General features: G+C 41.9%; 1 long non-coding RNA gene across 1 annotated transcript in view; it reads left to right on the plus strand.

The window, feature by feature from the left end:
• The window catches only part of LOC142070937 (uncharacterized), a 40,896-nt gene extending 34,462 nt beyond the window's left edge, over nucleotides 1-6,434 (plus strand). The window contains exon 3 of the long non-coding RNA XR_012666866.1: nucleotides 5,860-6,434. This is a non-coding gene — a long non-coding RNA (uncharacterized LOC142070937). The remainder of the gene's footprint in view (nucleotides 1-5,859) is intronic.
• Nucleotides 6,435-15,865: the final 9,431 nt, after the last annotated feature.

Genomic DNA, 15,865 nt, shown 5'->3' on the forward strand with positions numbered 1-15,865 from the left:
TGAGGATTCCTGTGGCTCTGTAACACAGGAAAGCAGGGTGCTTCCAAGTGCGGGAGGGGCTGAGAGAAGTTCCTTTCCAGAACAAGGCAACATGCCCTCAGGTGCAGGGGCAGGAGAGGTGTTGTCAGTGAATAAGGAAGCTGTCCCAGTTGTTAGCTGGCAAAGTTTTACAGCTGAACAAGAGACTGAACCCCTTCTAGAAAGCACAGAGAAATGTGTCATAGGAGGGGGCCCAGAGCAGGAAACTGGGGAAAGAATAGGGGTGGTACAGGAACGTCTCCTCACTAGTCACTCGAGGCAGGATGCCCAGGACACTAGGAGGATGGCTGGGTCAACATATGTGCACCCAGGCACTCAGTCTGTGACCCAGGTTTTGAGAACAAACTGTGTAACTGACCTCCTGGAGGGGAGCCATCACTCAGCTGACTTCTCAGGGACAGAGAAAAGGGTGGCGGAGGGTACCCCAATCCAGGTCCCAATTTTTCAGGATGCTATTTCTGATAAGTTTTTGGAAAGCAACTTTGTCTCTTTAAATCAAGATGCAGCTCCAATGCCTGTGATAACAGAGGAGTTGGGACCAGGACATTGCCAGGTGGTCGTTTGCCAGAATACAAATGACCCAGCTGGCAGAGAAGGGGGGTGTTTTCCCCCAGGCTGGTGAGACTCAGAGAGCAGTTATGGGAAAGCTGCTGGGAAAAGGTGAATCTGATCGAAGGGTAAATACACCCCTCGCCCAGAGAGCAGGGCTCACAGCCCTCTCGGGGACAGGGAAGGACTCAGTGCTGGGAGGGGGAAACACAGGGTAACCCCAAAAGAGGAGCTGGATTTTCTACATACATACAAATCCTGGGGTTGGGAGACCACTCTCCAAAGGGCCAGCCAATGTGCAGGATTCCCCTGAACATCTATCTTGCCAGACCCTGAGATACCAACATTCCAGAAACATGATTAAATTAAGAGCCCACACAGAAGGGAACACGAGAGGGAAAGAAAAGCCAGTGACTGATTACATAGGACAGTGTCAAAGGACACCATGGGTAATGAACAAATTAACCTCAAACCAGACTATCTGAACAGGGGACATGGTATCATAAATATACTTGTAAACACCCATCTGTGATAAAAATGTTGGTATTAATGATAAGTTTTGGGGGATAAGATTTTCAACATGGATGTTAAACCTTACGATAATGCTACTTTTCAATGAATACCCGTAAACAAGTTTAAAGCTTATCACAGCAGAGAAATCATAAAAACCTGGTTTGCTGTGTGTGAATGGGGAAACTGAGGCACACCGCCTCATGGCTTGATGGCTGGGTGCCAAAAAAACTATAACAGAAACTGCCTTCGAGCTAGTCAGTGAATAACCTTCTTGCAGTAAACTAAGGGGGGAGATGTGACATTCTATACCTTGGGGGAGCATGCTGTAACCCCCATATTCCTCATTTTCATATAATCATGATCTTGCGTACAAAGCATGCCTTGTAAGGTATCAGGGGAAAGGTTATGATCTCCTGAAAGTCATTTCTCTATCTATATATGTGTATCATTAATGAATATGAATTATGAGAACTGTGTAGTACAGTCATCACTAAAACATGCTCTAAGTTGGGGGAATCAGCCAGATATTAGCTCCCCAGAGGCAACAGCCAGGAAAGTAACTAACACCCAGATGGGGTGTCAAACAACCCATCAACAGCCATTGTCCAGCAAGGGAGCTACAATGCAATGACTCACCTGCATGAGGCCACACCAGGGGAATTGTTCAATCTTGCTTGGAGAGACTCAGTAATGCTCACCTGGCTCTGAAGTGGGGAGGGGGCAAAGCCAAGGGAGAAGAAAGGACATGATAAGAGGGGGAGATGTTTGCCATGCTCTCTCTCTTCCACCGACATCTACAGCCACCACCACCACCAAGCGACTGAAGCGCTGATCAAAGGGGAGAGCCTGGCTGAAGAGCAACCAGCCAGCCTGTGGTGAGAAGCATCTAAGTTTGTAAGGACACTGAAAGTGTTAAGATCAGCTTAGAATGTGTTTTGCTTTTATTTCATTTGACTAAATCTGACTTGTTATGCTCTGACTTATAATCGCTTAACATCTATCTTCATAGTTAATAAATGAGTTTGTTTATTCTACCTGAAGCAGTGCGTTTGGTTTGAAGTGTGTCAGAGGCTCCCCTTGGGATAACAAGCCTGGTAAATATCAATTTTTTTGTTAAATTGATGAACTCATATAAGCTCGCAGTGTCCAGTGGGCATAACTGGACACTGCAAGACGGAGGTTCCTAGGGTTGTGTCTGGGATCGGAGATATTGGCTAGCATCATTCGGTTGCAAGGAGCTGGGAACAGCTTACATGCCAGAGGCTCTGCGTGAACAGTCCGGGAGAGGGGGTTCTCACAGCAGAGCAGGGTAAGGCTGGCTCCCAGAGTCAAGGATTGGAGTGACCTTGCAGATCACCGGTCCAGAAAACACCAGAGGGGAACATCACAGGAAGCAAAGGGGCACAAGATAAAATCTATAACTAATAGACTTAATAATAATGAAATGGAGTTTTTCAAGTATATTAGGAACAAAAAGAATGCTGATAATGGTATTGATCCATTGGTAGATGGGATAGATATAATTGTTAATACATAATGAAGAAGAGGCATAAATATTTCTGTTCTGTATTTGGGAAATAAATATGATGTATTCATATCAAATGAAACCACTTTCTATTCCACTAATATCTCAAAGGGATGCTAAACAGCAGCTACAAAAGTGAGACATTTTAAATCAGCAGCTCCAGATAAGTTGCATCCAAGAGATTTAAAAGAAATGACAGAGGAACTTGCTGGACCATTAAGAAACTCTTTTTTAGTAACTCTTGGAACACTGGAGAAGTTCCAGAAGACTAGCAGAAAGCTAATCTGCCAATATTTTAAAAGGGTAAATAAGATGACCTCGGTAATTATAGGCCTGTCATTTTGATGGTGCTCCCAGAAAAATAATGGAGTGGCTGATAGGAATAAAGAATTAAAGGACTGTAATATGATTAATGCCAATCGAGGATAGGTCCTGTCAAACTAACTTGATTTGTTTATGAGTTTGGTCGATAGTGTTGACATAATACACTGAAACTTCTGTAAGCTATTGGACTTGGTACTGCACAACATTTTGATTACAAAAGTAAAATGATATAAAGTTACCATGGCCACAGGCGCCAACTTATGCTTGAGCTGGTGGATGCTCGACCCCGCTCTGCCCCCGGCCCCGCCGCACCTCCACCCCGTCCCGCCCCCTCTCACCCATGCCCTGCACCCATTCTAACCCCTTCCCCAAAGTACCCTCCCCAACTCCACCCCCTCCCTGCCCTTATTCCAACTCCTTCCCAAAATCCCCGCCCTGGCCCCACCTCTTCCCTGCCTCCTCCCCTGAGCATGCCAAGTTCCCGCTCCTCCCCCCTCACTCCCAAAGTTTGCTACAGCTGTTTGGCAGCAGTAAGTGCTGGGAGGTAGGCAGAGGAGCGGGATGCTTCATGCTCAGGGGAGGAGGCAGAGACGGAGGTGAGGTGGAGCGTGGGGTGGGGGGCGGGGGGTGCTTGGCTGCCGATGTGTGCAGAGCACCCACTAATTTTCCCCCTATGACCAAGGCACACTTGTAATGGATTAAAAGCTAACTAACTGATAGGCTGAATATTATTGTAAATGGGAAGTCAACAGCCAGTAGCTCTGTTTCTAGTGGAGTCCTGCAGGATTGATTCTTGGCCCCAGGCTATTCAACATTTTTATCAATGACAAAGTGTAAAGAAAATCACTGCTCAAGTTTGCAGATGACACAAACATTGAGGGAGTGATAAAGAACAAAGAGGGCAGGTCATTGATACAGGGCTATCTGGGTCACTTGGCAAGCTGGAGGCAAGCAAACAATGTGTGTTTTAATACAACTAAATGTAAATGTGTACATCTGGAAACAAGGAATGCAGGCCATAGGTATAGGATGGGGGACAATCCTGGGAAGCAGTGACTCTGAGAAGGATTGAGGGTGGGGGGGTTTGCTGGTTAATCAGCTGAACGTGAGCTCCCAGTGAGATGCTGTGGCTGAGAGGACAAATGCTGCATAAATAGGAGGATCACAAGCAGGAGCAGAGTGATTATTTTACTTGAGTATTTGGCACTGATGCAATTGTCTGCTGGAATATTGTGTCCAATTCTGGTGTCCATAAGTCAAGAGGATATTAACATATTGGAGAAGATTCAGAGAAGAGCCACGCGAATGACTAAAGGATTAGAAAACATGCCTTATAGTGATAGACTCAAGGACCTCAGTCTATTTAGTTTAACAAAAAGAAGGTTAAGGGGTGACTTCATTACAGTCTGTTAGTATCTACATGGGAAACAAATATTTAATAATGAGCTCTTCAGTTTTGCAGAGAAAGGTGTAAAATGATCTAATGGCTGGAAGTTGAAACTAGTCAAATTTAGACTGGAAATAAAGCATTCATTTTAACAGTGAAAGTAATTCAACATCGGAACAATTTAGCAAGAGTTGTGGTAGATTCTCCATCACTGGCAACTTTTAAATCAAGATTGGATTTTTTCTAAACAATCTACTCCAGGAATTATTTTGGGGAAGTTCTCTGGCTTGTGTTTTACAGGAGATCAGACTAGATGATCACAATTCTCCATTCTGGCCTTAGACACTAAGAATCTATGAATGCACCTTTGATCAGGATCCTGATAGTAGATGTAGGGGTTAAGTTACAGCACTTTGGAAGTGTTGAGACCCTCACATCTATTGTGATGACTTGGCCAGTGGCTTTCTGGGAGAAATTTGGTAAGCCACTTCCCCTCCCTTTGCCTCAGTTTCTCCTATATATAACAATGATAATAACCTCTTTTGCAAAGTTTTTGAGAGATCTACTGATAAAAAAAAAACAGCTATGTATTTATCACTTGCAGACCCAAAAGGAAATTGTTTTTGACACTCTTCATCTTATGGATATGTCATTTTTTTAACTGCCTGGGATAGATAAGTAAGGGATGGTGTCCCTAGCCTCTGTTTGTCAGAGGGTGGAAATGGATGGCAGGAGAGAGATCACTTGATCATTACCTGTTAGGTCCACTCCCTCTGGGGCACCTGGCATTGGCCACTGTCAGCAGACAGGATACTGGGCTGGATGGAACTTTGGTCTGACCCAGTATAGCCATTCTTATGTTCTAAACCAGCCAACAAACTGGTGACTGATGAATACAATTATTCAAATGAATCCCTGGGGGAATTCTCCCTGATGTGAGCAGTTTGATAAGGTTCTCTGGACTCTGAGCATTATTTCCTTGGCACACATCTGTATTCAAAACCGCAAAGGCTGGAAGCACACAGAGCATCTGGTGATGCTGGATTTCAGAAGTATAGCTCAGAGAAGTTCTTCATAAAATCCAAATTAGTAAATGTTCTCTAGATTTGTAACAGTAACAGCTTCCTAATGCTGTATTTCCAGAGCAGAGCCAAATTTTCAAATGCTCCTGTTGTCCATTTGAAATTTACAGCTACTAGATAATCACATACAAGGGAAACCTTAACTGCTGCAACTGTGTCTCCATCTCTTAATGTAATTGGCTGCCTTGCTCCTGCTACATTATTGTTATTTAATGGCCAATCAGCATATGGCAATTTACTAGGCATTGTGATGTAAAATGTCTCCTTTACAGAGATTCTGTAATGAAAGATTACACAGATTTGTTAAACACTGGCGTTCCATGGTGCTTGTTTTATGAAGAAAATAATTTAAATATTTAAATGTATTAACGTGAATATTGGCACTTTCTTCCTGCATTTTTTTTAACTTATACAACCTGTTACATATTTTCTTACTGCAGGGAGGAAGGGACATCATACGGATAGATACTAGACTGGGACTCAATTCTTCATTCCGTCACAGAATCCCTGTGTGACCTTCGACATGTCACTTAATCTACCCTGTGCCTCAGTTCCCCACCTGTAAAATGGTGATAATAGATCTGTATGCACAGGACTGCCATGAATATAAAATACATCACTGACAGTGAGGAATTCAGAAACTCTCATGGGAAAGTTTGCCACAGTCTTGCCTGGATGTTCCCTGCCCTATGCTGATTGCCTGTTTTCTCCAGCCCCCCTTCAGGCTCCTCCTTACAGCCTCTTCTCCTCAGTCTCCCTCCACCAGCCCTTCATAACCTTCCCCTCATTTTTCAATTGAGCTAATCCGGTCCTAACAAACACACCCTGCCCCCCAAAACCTCAATCCATTAATATGAAATTTACAGCCCAGCTCATTGCTCACTCTACTTGTATATTACATCTCTTTCCTCTCCCCCTTGTCTATCTTTTCTATTTAGATTGTAAACTCTTCAGGGTACGGACTGGCTATTGCTCAGTAGTTGTACCGTGCCGAGTACAATGGGACCTCGTCCTTGGTTGGTGCTAATAGTAGCATCCTATTTAATTTAAATAGTAAAAGTGCTGTTGTAGATCAATTGAAACTGGGTTTTCTCCTTCACCTACTCTCACAGATCCATTATCTTATTAATGGCACATGCATTATGTGAATATTAGTTGTCTTAACGAGAGCTGGGTTAAGTTTTCAGGCCCAAACTCCTTTTTTGGGAACAAAATGCACCTTGACATTGAAATGGTTTGCACATATGTGTTGATGTTGCAAATTGTTCATTTTGGGGAAAAAAAATTGAAAAAAATCAGTGTTTCATGTCCAGATGGTCAAATAAAAATGTTTTGATTTTTCAGCTTAAAATGACTGTTTCAAACTTTCCATTTATTGAATTTTTTAAAAGTGTTTTTAAATGGTTGAAATCTAAATGGAATGTTTTGATTTTGTTGAAACAAAATGTTTTGGCTGACTCAAAATTAGGTCTGTCAAGCAATTAAAAACACTAATTGTGATTAATCGCCCGGTTAAAAAAATTAACTGTGATTAATCGCACTGTTAAACAATAATAGAATACCATTTATTTAAATATTTTGGATGTTTTTCACATTTTAAAATATATTGATTTTAATTATAACACATAATACAATGTGTACAGTGATCACTTTATATTTTTGATTAAAAATATTTGCTCTGTAAAAAACAAAAGAAATAGTATTTTTCAATTCATGTAATACAAGTACTGTAGTGCAATCTCTTTATCAGAAAGTTGCACTTACAAATGTAGGTTTATGTACAAAAAATAACTGCATTCAAAAATAAAACAACATAAAACTTTAAAGCCTACAAGTCCACTCAGTCCTATTTCTTGGTCGGCCAATCACTCAGACAAACAAGTTTGTTTACCTTTGCAGGAACAATTCTCCCGCTTCTTGTTCACGTCACCTGAAAGTGAGAACAAGTGTTCACATGGCACTGTTGTAGCCAGCATCGCAAGATATTTACGTGCCAGATGCGCTAAAGATTCATATCTCCCTTCATGCTTCAACCACTTCCTTCTTGCCTTAAACACATAACACTTGCTCTTTCCTTGAACACTGGAACATTGGAACCCATGATTCCCCTGCCCCATACAGTGAATTTCACACAGAGAGAATATGATAAACTACTAGTGAGCACTGCAATGCAGCCTTTACCTCAGAATTCACTCAAACATTCTCTTTCTTTCTAGTTCAAAAAGTCTTTTCTTTCACTTGTCTAACTGGTTCAAGTACTGTACCATGGGAACCAGTAAATAAAGCAGAAAGGTGGTGAGGGAAGGAGTTTTTAAAAATTAGGATCCAGATCCTCATCTGGTGTAAATCAACTTAGCTACATTGATCTTAATAGCGCTTTGTTTATTTGCACCAGCTGAGGATCTGGCCCAACAAGTAGAAAAAAAAGTTCTGGTCATATATGTACCTGCTTACACTGTAATTATGGGCATTTCCTGTCCAGGTTATTTCCAAGTTGCCTATTACCTTGAGATGTAAGTGCTAATGGTCCTCTGGAGATACTGACCAGGACTTTAATCTAATGAATGGGCAGGGAGGGGGCGAAGTCTTGCCAACTTTCCTTAATCACACAAATAAAAATGGCCAAATTATGCCACTTTCTTTGTCAACTAAGTTTAGGAAAGGCCGTCTGGAAATATTGTCATCACATTCATTTTGGACACATTGCCCTACAATCTTGACTGACCAACATTGGTAGTTTGAGCTCATGTTATGAGTTTGCCACTGAGGAGGCCACAACACTGAAGTGAGCGATATCTATTCCATGTGAACAAGTGGCGTTTCACAGAGGGTCTCAATACCACTGTGAATGATAGCAATGGGAGCTTGGCCATGGACCATAACTGGAGTGAAGGTTAGTTCTGGAGCGTCATCAGTATTTGAGACAATATCTGTTTGCCAGCCAAGATGCAGGGTTTGCATATTGAGCATCATGAAGGTTATAATAGTGAATGACACACCTGGACTAAACCAGTTGACATACTTAGCCCAACTGCTTTCTGGTGCTCTTTCATATTCAGCACAGACTGGTAAAAATATGAATGATATTTCCATCACCATACGCATTTTAGCTTAACATCCAGAATTTTTTTTTTTATTTAAAAAGCCTGATCCGTTGTATGATTACCTAAACATGAAACATAAGGTATTTTTGTGTCTGCTTCTGTTCCCATTGAAGCCTAAAGCAACATTCCCATCAACTTCAATATTCAGGACCAAGACCTTACTACTTTAGGCACAGCCGTAAGTCCATCCCCATTCAGGGAATCACTTAAGCACATGCTTAACCTTAAATTCATGCCCTGCTTCCATGCGTAATGCACTGTGCTTATTGTATATGAATAGATGCAAGTGTCACCAGTGTTGTCAGTTGGCTTGCATGTATGTGTGGTTTTTTGGTGTGCTGTCCCAACTCTGTGCAGGCAGCTAACCCAGCATACCTTAATGGTACAACCCAAAAAAGCCACAGACTTAGCTGGCGGCAAAGGCGGTTGGCCAGGTTCATTGCTGACGAACCACGGTCCTGGTGCCCTGGACGTTTCGTGGGTATATTAACGCATGTATGCCCATTACAGTGAATGAGCTTGGTCAGCAGTAGAACTTTTCCCCTGCCCCCAGGGCCAAACAAAGGCTTACGGCAAGGTGCCCTGACATTTAAAAATAATAATAAAAAAAAATGGAAATGAACAACATACGTACCACCTTACTCGTTTTATAATATTTGTTACCATTTTTGTTTTTAATATTTTGAACAAAACATTTTTATTTATTATTTTGTCAAGCCATTGTTAGGGGGCTTATTCCTTCACCCACTTACTTCCCTGGTCCTTCTCGCATGAACAGAGAGCAACAATACCCAAAGTCCAAAGGTGCAAACAATTCAATGTTTATTGGGGTGAACTTCCAGCAAGCATGATTCCAGTTTCCTTCCTTAGTATCCTCCTTCCCAGCTCTGACACCACAGAGCCTTACACCTGTGTCCCTGTTCCCATTCCTGCCCTTAGCCAAACATGATTCCAATTTCCTTACCCCCATTCCCATTTCCCCCACCCACACACCCACCCTCTCACTTCCTGATTGACTGCAGACTATATCGTAAAACTTGAGTTCTGCTTAGCTATACCTTAACCAATCATTTTCCTGAAATTTAACTAACCAATCTTAACATATTGTGACATGATTATGTAACCAATTATATCCCACCACCTTAATTAGTTTACACCCAGCAAAATTAATTATACAGCAGACAGGAACAATCACAGAACCAGACAGAGATTATACAGACAAACAATAGCAAAGTGGGAACTATAATAACAAAACAATACAGAAGTGAGGATTTCTCATTCCAGCTATTGATAAGCGAGTTCTTGCCAGACAGGATGCTATCAAACTAAGTTTCCTTTTACATTTTCTAGGCACTTCCCTTTCTCTGGAGGCGATAGGCATTATCAGGACAGGATTGTATTCCTAAGAGCCCAATAGCACCTTCTTTCCATGTGACTAGTTTGGAATGTGAGGATGTGACCTTTCGCTTCCCAGCTTATGGCTGCCTCTGCTGCTTAGCCAAAGGCATTAGCCTAAGCACAGGGCCTCAGACTGTCACAGTAAGAGAAGGCCCTTACACTGGCAGACAGTGATTTTGATTCTTTTTTATACCTCTAACTAGCCAAGTGATAAGAACACACCCTAAATTCTTAAAGTACAGGCCTTTGCAGACAGGCCTGAATATCTATATCCTAACAGCCATCTTATTTTGTACTAAATTAAAATGTATATGTCCTAGCTGAAATATACGTACATAAAGATTTAGTGCCTAGTACAGTAACAATAACTTTATGTGCTAAACAATAAACTTCTAATCATTTGCTTTAATAAATGGCCTAACTTGGGTTTATAGCTTTTGGTTTAGGCCTTAAATGTTGCCCCAGTCCCAGTGCTTTAGGCTCTGTCTCTTTACTACAAGAGTAACCAGTTGTTCTGTGTATGTAACCTGTCCCCATCTATGATCAATTCAGATAGGATGTGAATATGTTACACCTACAATACCTTGTTTTTTAGCTCAAGTTATTAAATAAGCATGCTTTTTGCTCTGGAGATCACCAGTTCAATTCCAAGTATCAACCAAGATGATGGTCATCACATAAGCATGTACGTAAATGCTTTGGTGAACCAGGGTCTTTGATCTTTAAATACAGTCTCACAGCATCAAAATATGCACTGTTGAGAATGTTTTTTTATTTAAGACTTTGCTTACCTAGGGCCCCAATCCTGCAATCAGAAACAGTTACATTGACTACTGTGTCCAACATGGACTATGGATCAGCCATGCTTTCAATAATGTTAAATACAAACACTAAGCTATCACGAATGTATGCTCATCAGAACTCTAGAAACCTGCTCCATAAACATGCATGTCCCGCAAAACCAGCCCCCAAAGTCCCAGTGGCTCTATAGCTGCAGAGCACCCAATTAGAAAAGAAAAAAGCTGTGGCAATACATAAGGATGTAAACATCTGATGAAGTGAGCTGTAGCTCACGAAAGCTCATGCTCAAATAAATTGGTTAGTCTCTAAGGTGCCACAAGTACTCCTTTTCTTTTTGCGAATACAGACTAACACGGCTGTTCCTCTGAAACAATACATAAGGAATGAAATTCACCCCTGGTGCAAAGAATCAGCACAAGGACTGCACCCCACGTCACACTCCTGGGTAAAACTAACCCCTGCCCAGAGCGCCAGAACAAGGATTACATGCCATTTAAATTGTACTTAAACCATCAGAATAAAATTCATGTGGTGCATAGACCTCTGTTTCCACCCACTCCACTGGGTGAATCTGACCCAAATAGAATTCCATCACTAACTTTAAACAAACAGTGTTTATTAGACAACCAAATAGGAAGGAGAAGTGATACATATAATAAAAATATGACTAATGCTTCCATGCAAATGTGTCTGCCTAGAGCTAAAAACATCTATTACCCTGAGGAGGAAAAATCTCATTATCTAAAAGCTTCAGGTCACGAACAGGAAGAACTCACGACGCAGTCACTAATACCAATCAATGTCAGTCACCTACCTCATTCAGATAATTACTATAAAGAGAGCAATTACCACTTAAGCAGTCAAGTAGAAGCCACTCTATTTTGAAAAGACCAGAGCAACATCCTTTGTATAAAAGACATAATCTATTACATTAAAATTCTTTTCTTGATCAATTACCCTCAGATGACACTTGTGAAGTGGGGGATACTACTGTAGGGATCACAGCTGAACAACAGAATTAATCAAAGTGCTGAGGCAACAGAATGAAGGTGAGCAGGTGTAACAGGTTTACTGTCACTGAGCATCCCACCCTGGCTGGTCCCAGCACTGCAAGCAAGCTATACCTCAGTATCCTTCCTCATTCCTTTATCTGTCCCGACTGCCAAACCCAGAAGGACAGATGCCACAATTCAAATCCTGCTAGACACCTGTTTCCCCCCTCTGTTTTTCTTTTTCTTGTCCAATGGCAAAAATCCAGCATATTTTGCTACTTTGAGTAACCCTTTATTGGTTCTTTAACCCTCAAAATCCCCCTTCAAAGAGGTCTCATATTATCACCAGTCCGCCAGAATCACTCAATCTGTAGGTCATCTCTCATAATCCTCCTCACTGGGTCTCCTCCCACCTACAACCAGTCACCTCCGTTTACAGTTCAACCCTAGACCCAGGACCCTCTCCACAATCTAAAACCTTCTTGAAGTCATCTTCTGCAGCCCCTCCTGCCCAGGCTGCTCTACTCTGGGCAAACTCCACTCTATTTCTAGAGATTGCCCTACTTCAAAGATTTCGCATCCTCCCTTTAATTAGGATCCTCTCCTTACTCCCCACCTCCTTGGTCAGACACACGTGGAAACACCTAACTCATTGCAGGAGAACTTATTTCTAAATACATAAATACTCTCCGTTCCCATACATACTAGCTACAATTCTGTGGCCAGTGTGGATGTTCTTCTCTTCAGTACACCTATTTAGCAGAGAAGATATTTTCTCTGTGGCTTGGAGTTGCTAATGAGAAACTGGGAACCAGGATGGCATGAAGAGAGAGCAGATAAAAAAGAAGGACATTGTTTGCAACATGAATCAATTTACAGCCTAACAGAAAGGGTACATGCTAGGTTCTCAGATATTCAGCACTAGAGGCCAGTACAAGGGTGTAGGTATATAGTACATAGAAAACTAAGCATACTGTTTTGGCTCACTTTTTCACATAATACTACACTGTGTCATCTAGCCACAGCTCTTCAAAGGCATGGTGCCAAGCTCAGGGGCTGGGATCCTGGATGGCCTTTAAATCAACAAAAAGAGGCTTGCTCCCTTCCACACCCTATGTTGCTATGTGAGGTCATGGTCCAGTTACTATGAAGTGGGTAGTATGCATGACTATTTGCATTGCTTCCACATGCCATGGGCTAAACTAAACTAACTAAATAAATAATGTGCTAGAGATACATGCACAACTATTTAATCGTGTGTGAAAACTGCAATTGCAAGGGTGCCATTTCAGAGCACAAAAAAACCCTCCATTTTTTTCTCTTTCTTTCCCTCTTACTGTGACTTCTTGGTGTGAATTTAATGCTCAGGAAACATGCCTGACTGAGAGCCCAGAAGTCTCAGTTCCTTTGTTTATCCATAGAACAGGTAAGACATACAACATAGCTGCACCACCTTCAATCCGAGTGTGTGTCATCCCTCAGCCAGAGAGGCACTGCCTTTAGTTAATTCACTTTTCCAATTCCATTCAGTCCTCAGCCTCTCCAGTGAGACTCCCAGTGCGGGCACCAATGAGTTCCAATGTGGGTGATGCAGACACCTTTCAGCAGTGTTGAGCATCCCCACCACCAATTGAAGTCAAGGCAGTCACTGCTCAGCACCTCTGAAAATCAGGCCATTTATGCTCCAGCAATGGGACTGAGCTGAGACCACCAAACCCATTCCTCAAAGGCCACTAAAGATAACCATAAAGATAGAACAGTGCCAACCCGACCTGGATTCACACTAGCAGTCTACCCCTGTGACAACCCTGCTAGCCCCCAGATTAGACCTTTTTTAAAAAAATTGGGTTGATGAAAATACTCCTTAAAAACCTGACCCTGAATCCAGTGAAATCAATAGCAAAGCACCATTCAATATCACCAGGCCTAGGGTCAGTCCTTAAAAGAGAAAACAGAGACAGTGAGTACGGAATTGCCCAGTGTCTGTTACTGAAATGAACACACCATTGACACTCCTCTTCATAAGGTAGCAGAGTTCAGAGGAGGAGAATGAACGAAATGGCTGTGAGGGGCAAATGGAGCTAATCAACATGCAAAGGCTGACAAGGAAACTACAATAGTGCTTTGCAGATGCCAAAGGCTGGGGAGTATCTCTTCCCAGAGGAAAGAATTCTCTTACTGGAGCAAGATGAGCGAGAACAAAGGCTTTTTCTTCTTTTTCTTTTCCAGGCAATGCATGTTAGGTGGAAAACATGGGATAATGAAGAAACTTGAATGAATCACTTGCTTTCTTAACACATTCTGCTGTTGCCAGCCCCAGATAGCAAAGCAAACAGCTTTTGATTAAGAAAGCAAAAGTGTTCATCCTAATTAGAACAGACAAAGGCATTTTCCATTCTGGAGCCTCTATTTAAACATTGACGTTTGGCAGGCATGTGACAGCTCAATGCACTAATGGCACTGGCTATTAGGGCTTCATTACATGTTGGTAGTACAGCAAGTTCAAAACCGGACTTCATGCCTGCAATTGAAAGGCATGCCAGAAGCAGATAGGTCACTCTCTTCAACTGATGGCACAGTAATTGCCTTCCAGAGGGAGGCTAAAATCTGTTGGCAGACCTTTCAAGGATCCCACAGGTCTAGCTGATTATTGCTGGATTCAGAGAGAGACCTTATCAGGGTACACAGGAGTCTTTTAGTATCACACTCTATGTAGATACCAAGCATTGCTGGGGCTTTGACGCGAGTGTAAAACTTAATATCTTAAGCCCAGAATATAAATCAAAAATCACATGTGCAAAAAAAAACCAATCTAAGTTTACCATTAAAGATCAAGAGTGCGACCTTTCTGGGAGATAATAAAAGTTGCTTTTCTGGACCTTCCCTTTTAATTTAATCTGACCTCTGGCAGCAGCTGACATTGCTGAGCACTGACATAATAGCTGTCATTTTAAATTAGCGGTGGGGAAAAATGTTACTTACATTTAAAATTAGAGGTCAGTCAGAGATTTTAACTTACCTGCTGCCCAGTGGTGTTCAGAAGCCTCCAACTGCAGACATTCATTCTCACACTTTGGTTGGTGGAGGTCAGGGACATGCCAGTGGCCAGTTTAGATTCAATAATGTTTGTCGGTATGGCTCAGCTGGTGGGGTTGCTGGTCACCTGTGGAGCAGAGAAGTGACAACGGCAGCACTAACCATGGTCTCGCAAGGGGCTGGTGACTCAGCTTGGTCCTGTGGAGGTGTGCCTATAACAGGATCCTTCTTGTCTGTGTAAGGCACTGCGATCTTGCTTTCATGGGATGAAAATTCAGGAAAATTCAATCTGGAGATTGAGGGAAATGCCTTAACAGTTTGTGAAATAGCTTCCCAAGTGGAAGAACCCCCATCACAGAGGACATTTAGAACTAGATTGGATACATCGCTGAAGGATGAACTTCTAAGTTAGTGGATCTCAAGTGTAGCCCATAGAATAATCATAAAATAAAGGGGTAAGGAACTGAGAGCAGAAACACAAGAGATATATAGGCCCAGACTTATAAGAATAGCTTAGGCAGTTAACATAAGGCCTTATAGCCTGAGTAGGAATAGTTGCTCAGTAAGTTAGGATAAGCAAGCAAACTAATGTTAACCTTAAGTCACAAGATGGCATAATACTTTGCTTATTGTTTTGTAATAATCAAAAGTGGTGCAAGAAGGCAGTTTGTACCAGTTTAGAGTATTTTTGGTAGGGACCATCAGAAGATGCCTAACTGCAGATAAACATAGTAATCCCAGCTGCTGTATATGTTAATGAGCTTAACTTAATTAATATACTAACCTATGGGATAAGGACACCCAAACATTATGAGGGTGAGGAAGTTAAGATATGGTAAAGGAGGGAAGAGCTATGCCTACATACATATGAGGGACATTGTGACCTATAAAACAATTTGTCTCAGGAACAGCTATTGGAGTTGTTCATTGGCATGCCAAGTTCAAACTAGGTTCTGTCTCAACCTTTAGCGCTCTCCCCAAGGAATGAGTAAGTATATGCATGTAATGGTGCTGGTTGCTCTTACAGTATTGTACTATCTCACTTTGCTTGTTTGGATTGTTTTACTTATTCGACTAATCATTATAATAATAAAACTTTTACAGTTACAGAGGGT

The sequence above is a fragment of the Caretta caretta genome, chromosome 2 (assembly GCF_965140235.1).
Source record: "Caretta caretta isolate rCarCar2 chromosome 2, rCarCar1.hap1, whole genome shotgun sequence".
Taxonomy (NCBI): domain Eukaryota; kingdom Metazoa; phylum Chordata; order Testudines; family Cheloniidae; genus Caretta; species Caretta caretta.